This window comes from Gossypium arboreum, chromosome 13, assembly GCF_025698485.1.
Source record: "Gossypium arboreum isolate Shixiya-1 chromosome 13, ASM2569848v2, whole genome shotgun sequence".
Taxonomy (NCBI): domain Eukaryota; kingdom Viridiplantae; phylum Streptophyta; class Magnoliopsida; order Malvales; family Malvaceae; genus Gossypium; species Gossypium arboreum.
The window spans coordinates 95,427,363-95,434,966 of record NC_069082.1 but is presented as its reverse complement, the minus strand read 5'-3'; the positions used below and the strand labels follow the sequence as shown (position 1 = coordinate 95,434,966).

The following is a 7,604-nucleotide window of genomic DNA, read 5'->3' as shown; positions in this document are numbered from 1 at the left end:
TTTTTGTTTTAGTTTTATTTCTAATTACTAATTTTTCTTTTATTTTCTTTTGGAAGGTTTCTTTAGTTTATGACTAGAAGAAATCCATCAGGACCATTGCTTTTTGACAACGAAATTGAAAGTATAGCTCGCAGAAACCGTAGAGAGGTGAGACAGAATCGAAAAAGTATAAAGGAAGATTAAGAGGACTCTATTGAGGAGATGGCTAACAATCAGAATAATCAACTACTCCCTGTGAATCCTCCAAACCCAAATCCTACTCCTCATATTATATACGATTATGCTAAGCCCACTCTCACTGGGGCTAAATCTAGTATTGTTAGACTTGCCATTGCTGCAAATAATTTTGAACTGAAACCTAACACTATTCAATGATTCAACAGTTTGTTCAGTTTGATGGTTTGCAGGATGATGACCCAAATACTCATTTGGCTAATTTCTTAGAGTTCTGTGATACTTTCAAGATAAATGGCGTTTCTGACGCTGCCATTCGCCTATGATTATTCCCTTTCTCATTGAGAAATAAGGCTAAGCAGTAGTTGAACTCCTTACCACAAGGTTCCATCACTACTTGGGATTAAATGACCGATAAGTTTTTATTGAAATACTTCCCACTAGCCCCACCAGCTATGACAACTAAGTTGAGGAACGATATCTCGTCTTTCGTGCAAATGGATTTAGAAACTTTATATGATGCATGAGAGAGGTATAATGACTTATTGAGAAGGTGCTCTCACAATGGGTTACCTCTATTGCTACAGGTTCAGACTTTCCACAATGGTTTGAACCCTTCAACTAGGCAAATGATTGATGCAGCTGCTGGTGGTACTATAAATAATAAAACACCTGAGGAGGCTTATGAGTTCATAGAGGAGATGTCAAATCAGTAGGTGTTTTTAACGTTGATGCAGTTACCATGTTGTCAAATCAGGTATGTAAGAATTGCCCTTTGATAGTTAGAGGTCATTATTTTTCGGCTAACTTGATGTTATTGCCGTTTAATGAGTTTGATGTAATCCTTGGGATGGACTGGTTGACTTCTCATAGTGTTGTAGTGGACTGCGAGAAAAAGATAATTGAGTTGAAATGTAAAGACGGAAATGTTCTTCGAGTTGGACCAGATGAGTCAGATAATCTGCCTGTAGTAATATCGTCTTTGACTACAGAGAAATATTTGAGGAAAGGTTATGAGGCTTATCTAGCTTATGTGTTGAATACTCAAGTGTCTGAATTGAAGATTGAATCGGTACCAATGGTTTGTGAGTTTACATTCGTGTTTCTAGAAGAATTACCCGGATTGCCTCCGGTGAGGGAGATAGAATTTAGAATTGAGTTAGTCCCTGTACGACACCCATTTCTATTGCTCCGTATAGAATGGCCCCGACAGAGTTGAAAGTACAACTGCAAGAGTTAACAGATAAAGGTTTTGCGAGACCTAGTTATTCACCGTAGAGTGTACCAATGTTGTTTATGAAAAAGAAAGACGGGTCGATGAAGTTATGTATCGACTATAGACAACTCAATAAGGTAACTGTGAAGAACAAGTATCCTTTGCCAAGGATAGATGATTTATTCGATAAGTTAAAGAGAGCCACGATGTTCTCCAAGATAGACTTGAGGTCTAGTTATTATCAGTTGAGAGTTAAAGAGCGAGATGTATCGAAGACTGCTTTTTGGATGAGATACGGGCATTATGAGTTCCTTGTCATGCCCTTTGGTTTGACTAATGCCCCGGTGGTGTTTATGGATTTGATGAACTGTATTTTTAGACCGTATCTAGATAAGTTTGTCGTCGTCTTTATCGATGACATATTGATTTATTCGCGTGATGAGAGTGAACACGCGGAGCATTTGAGAACTGTGTTACAGACTTTGAGAGATAAACAACTTTACACCAAGTTCAGCAAGAGTGAATTCTGGCTTAAAGAGGTCGAATTTTTACTACACATTTTGTCAGGTGACGAGATCCGAGTTGATCCAAGCAAGATCTTGGCTATTGTAGAGTAGAAACCACCAAGTAATGTGACTGAGGTTCGAAGATTTTTGGGTTTAGCTGGATATTATAGACGGTTTGTAAATGGATTCTTTAAAATAGCTACGCCGATGACAAGGCTGCTACAGAAGGATGTCAAGTTTGAATGGACAGAAAAGTGCCAATAGAGTATCGAGAAATTAAAGGCTTTATTGACCGAAACCCTAGTGTTAGTGCAACCAGATTTGTGCAAGGAGTTTGTGGTATATAGCGACGCCTCCTTGAATGGTTTAGGGTGTGTGCTTATGCAAGAAGGTAAGGTCATAGCTTACGCTTCAAGGCAACTGAATCCACATTAGAAGAATTACCCGACGCATGATTTAGAGTTGGCTGCCATCGTATTTGCATTGAAAATTTGGAGACACCATCTGTATGGCGAGAAATGTCAGGTATTCACTGACTATAAGAGCTTAAAGTACTTGATGACTCAAAGGAATTGAATTTGTGGCAACGAAGATGGTTAGAGCTAATAAAAGATTACGAGTTGATTATCGACTACCACCCGGGAAAAGTAAACGTAGTCGCTGATGCATTTAGTAGAAGATCATTACTTGTGCTGAAAGAAATAAATGCCAATTTAGATTTGTCTGATGATGGTTCAATTTTAACAGAGTTGAGAGCTAGACTGACATTTCTTCAAGAGATCCGAGAAGCTCAGAAAGGTGATGAGAAATTACAAGCCAAGAGAACTCAGTGTGAGTCGGGAATTGAATACGATTTTTGTATTAGTACCGATGGATGTATAATGTTCAAAGATAGAGTTTGTGTACGCAAGAATAATAAGCTTACTCAGCAGATTCTGAGAGAGGCACATAGTGGTTGTTTGTCCGTCCACCTAGGTTGTATGAAAATGTACAATGACCTCAAGAAAATGTATTGGTGGTCGGGTATGAAAAGAGACATTTTAGAGTTTGTGTCTAAGTGCCTAGTGTGTCAGCAAGTGAAGGCTGAACACCAAGTACCTTCGGGTCTACTTCAGCCTATCATGGTCCTCGAGTGGAAGTGGGATCGGATCACTATGGATTTTGTGATGGGTTTGCCGGTAACCCTGAAGAAAAATGATGCTGTTTGGTTTGTTGTGGATAGGCTAACAAAGTCGGCAGACTTCATACCTATTCTTACCGACTACTCCCTTGAGAGATTAGCCGACTTGTACGTTTCTGAAATTGTGAGACTACATGGGGTACCCATATCGGTTATTTTAGACAGAGATCCAAGATTTACCTCGAGGTTTTGGAAAAAGTTACAAGAGGCATTGGGAACAAAGTTGAGTTTTAGCACAGCTTTCCATTCACAAACCAACGGTCAGTCAGAGAGAGTAGTTCAGATATTAGAGGACATGTTATGGTGTTGCGTCCTTGAGTTCTAGGGCTATTAGGAAAAGTATCTACCGTTAGTTAAATTTGCCTATAATAACAGTTATCAGACAAGTTTGAAAATGGCACCTTATGAGGCTTTGTATGGGCGAAAGTGTCGAATGCCCTTATATTGGACTGAGCTTAGAGAGAGTTAGGTTCATGGGGTCGATTTAGTCAGAGAGACTGAAGAGAAAGTTAAAGTAATTCATGACTGCTTGAAGGCTACCTTGGATAGACAGAAATCCTATGCGAATTTGAAACAAAAGGAAATTGTTTCAAGTCGGTGATAAGGTATTTTTGAAAGTGTCCCCATGGAGGAACGTTCTCAGATTCGGTAGAAGAGGTAAATTGAATCCTCGTTTCATAGGGCCTTATGAGATTATCGAGAGAGTAGGACCGGTCACCTATTGATTGGCTTTACCACCAGATTTAGAGAAGATTCACGACGTGTTTCATATGTCCATGCTATGTCGATATAGATCAGACCCTTCACATGTGATTATGCCGTCAGAGGTTGAGATTCATCCGGACATGACTTATGGTGAAGAGCTGGTCAAGATTTTAGCCCGGGAAGTCAAACAGTTGAGATATAAGAGTATAGAACTGGTGAAAGTTTTGTGGCATAGACATGGAGTCAAGGAAGTCACATGGAAACCCGAAGAGACTATGAGAGATCAGTACCCGAACTTAATCATCGCTAAGATTTTAGAGGACGAAAATCCCTAAGGGGTGAGAAATGTAATAGCTCGATTTTGGGGCTAGTTGAAATAGTGGCCTCGGGACCACAAATGTAAATTATTTTATTATTATTTTGGAGGCATAGCATGTTTATAATAGTATATGAAAAATTTGGTGAGCTAATTTTAACGTTTGTGAGCACAATTTTGAAAAAGGACTAAATCGCATAAAGTGAAAAAGTCTTGAATTGATAGCTAAGGGTGTTAAATATCTAGAGAACCAAAATTGGGGGTCTTTAAAGGGCAAATTTCCTCTTAAAAGAAAGCATAACCGGCCATGGGAGACAAATTGGAGAGAAGGTCAAAATTAGGTGAAGCTTAGGTCACCAATTTTGACTAGTTTTCTTTTTAATAAAACAAAAAGGAAAAGCTGTCATTTTTCTCTCTTCTTAGTCAAAAATATTAGCCATTTTAGGGGTTTGAAAGCTTCAAAAATTTCAGCAACTTTGAGTCCTCTCAAGTAAGTGATTTTGATAGTTTCTTTTGATGATTTTTCTATTTTTGAGACCCTTGAATTGAAGGGTATATCTTGCAAAATGGTTGCAGGTCTAGGGTTTTTCCATGAGAGCATTTAGGGTGTTTTCTAAAATTTTATGAAATAATATGAGTCTTAGTTGTGTAATAGACAACTTTTATGAAAGGTGTTACCATGAAAACACCTAAAGGAACCATTTTGCACAAGTTGTAAAATAAATGAAAAATGTGTGAAATAGAGAGAATTTGGGGTTTCTTTTAGGAGTAAAAATAGTTCAACTAAGCTTAAGATATGAAGAAATTAGATAGAAATCGATTTTTGAGCATAGGGGTAAAATGGTCATTTTGCCAAAGTTTAGGGGCAAAACGGTCATTTTACCGAAGATGTGAATTTTTAATTACTTAATTTTATTTAGTGATTAAATGAGTACATTTTGCTATTTTAGATCAAGAATTGCCAAATCCAAACCTAGATCGGGGGAAAACCAATCAAATTAACTAAACCGACTAGTCGTATACGTTTTGTAATCCGAGATAAGTTGTATGTAAATAATACAACTACATTACTAATGTATGTGTTAAATTGTATTTGAATTAATATAGCATGAATTGCTTGATTGTGGAATTGAGATGGTATGATGTGAATAGAGATAGTAGAGTTCCTGTTCGAACCTAGGAAATAAATCAGATATTCATGCCGTGACGTTTGGGTCATTTGAGTGTGAGCTAGTGTAGGACATGCCTGGGACATGCATTGGCCACATTATGAGAGCCAGTGTAAGATAAGTTTGGGACATGCATCGACTACGAGATGATACTCAATGTAAGACCATGTCTGGGACACGGCATCGGCACCTTACTGAGGTCTGAGGCTTAATGAATATCCGATAGTGTTCCAAATGGTTCAACGATGAATGTTATGTTTTAAGCTAATGAGGAAAGTAAAACCGTGTTGTGAGTGGTATAGGTACCTAATTGTTACATATGAGATATGCGCTCATTGAACAATATGTGACTAGTATGGATGGTAATGAGTAAGTTATGCCTATGCCTACCTTGGTAGCATGAGCATATGGGTCATTGATAAAATGTTGTTGTTGTGTACTTACTTATATGCAACTTACTAAGCTTTTATGCTTACTCCCTTTCCTTTCCATTTCCTTATAGTGCCACCTATCTAGCTCAAGGATCACTGGAAGTCAGAGATATCGATCACACTATTAACTGAAGCATTCGGTATAGTTGGATTTATATTTCTGATTATGGCATGTATAGGACTTAGACCTTATTATTTTGTGTTTTGAGATTTGGCCAAATGTGTTGGCTTGGGTTAGAAGCCCTTCAATTTGTATTATGTCTTGAATGATGGCTAACATTCATTTTGAATTTATAAAAGATGCATTATCATGAGATAATGAATGTCTATTGTGGTTGATTTGATTTTAGAAATTGTGCTCGTTTTAGCATTGATTGGAATTTGTATGGAAATAGGCAAGTAAGGGTGGCAATGACGCTTGGTAAATAGCTTTATATTGTCTACACAGGTAGACACACGGACGTGTGTCTAGGCCGTGTGTGACACATGGTCTACCCCATGGGCTTGTAGTTCGGCCGTGTGTCCCCTGCACGTAAAAATTTCAAGTCAGTATGAATGGTGATAAATACACGGGCAGAGACATGGCCGTGTGAAGACACGGCCCAGCACACGGGCATGTTCCTTGGCCGTGTGACATTAGGAGCATGCTGACGTCAGAAACAGAATGTTCATGTTTTTGTATACGGGCCAATGACACGTATGTGTGTCTGGCTGTGTGAAAACCCCTGTAAGTGTAAATTAGAAATTAATTCTACACGGGTGTGAGACACGAGCGTGTCCCAAGGTGCTTAGGCCGTGTGAGCCACACAGGCTATTAGCACGACCATGTCGAAATGGTCACACGGGCGTGTTACTCTTCCATACAAGCGTGTGCCCTGTTTTAAAGGCAAATTTCTTAAGGTTGTTTTAAAGACCCGGAATGGTTCCAAATAGCTTTCAATGATCAATTTGAGGCTCGTAGGCCCATAATAAGAAGTTTAAGGTAGATATTGAAAAATTTTTAAGTTTGAATCGAGTCTAGGTGGCTTAAGATTGGTTGTAGGCATGAGATCAAGTTAGGTAATGCCTTGTACTCCTCCCCGATGTGGGTTATGGGTATAGGGTGTTACAAGCAAGACATTGACAGCCGCACAAGAAAACTACACGACTATTGAAAAAGAATTGCTAGTTTTAGTTTGTGCATTTGATAAATTTAGACCATATCTAATATTATCTAAAGTTGTCGTTTACACTGACCATTCGGCTCTTTGTTATCTCCTTACTAAAACAGATGCAAAACCTTGTCTTATAAGATGGATTTTGTTATTGCAGGAATTTGATTTAGAAATCCAAGATAAGAAATGAGCTGAAAATCTTGCAGTGTATCACCTTTCCAAGTTAGAGAACTCACATCTCAAGAAGCTTGATGAGAATGAAATAAATGACTCATTTCCTGAGGAACAACTTTTAGTTATAATTGACTCTGAAGTCCCTTGGTTTGCAGATATCACAAATTATCTAGCTGCTAACATCTTACCAAAAGGGTTGACACATCATCAAAAGAAGTGATTCTTTACCGATGTGAAAAATTATTTTTGGGAGGATCCTTTTCTTTTTCACGTATGTGTAGATCAAGTGATTCAGAGATGTGTTACAAAATCAAAAGCGAGTAAAATTTTGGAGCACTGCAACTCAGGACCGACAGGAGGACATTACAATGGGACTAGGACAGCACATAAAGCGCTTGAATCAGGTTTTTATTGGCCCACACTATCCAAAGACGCTAATAGGTATGTTACTTCTTGTGATAGATGCTAGAGAACAGGTAATATCTGTAAACGTGACAAAATGCCTCAAACGTATATGCTCTCATGTGAAATATTTGATGTCTGGGGTATTGATTTTATGGGTCCATTTCCTAGTTCGTA

The 7,604-nt window shown here is 38.3% G+C and overlaps 1 non-coding gene across 1 annotated transcript; it reads right to left on the bottom strand.

The window, feature by feature from the left end:
• Positions 1 to 638: 638 nt before the first annotated feature.
• Positions 639 to 745, bottom strand: LOC128287177 (small nucleolar RNA R71). The gene has a single exon (XR_008277872.1). It is a non-coding gene; the product is annotated as a small nucleolar RNA R71 (small nucleolar RNA).
• Between the last annotated feature and the right edge of the window lie 6,859 nt (positions 746 to 7,604).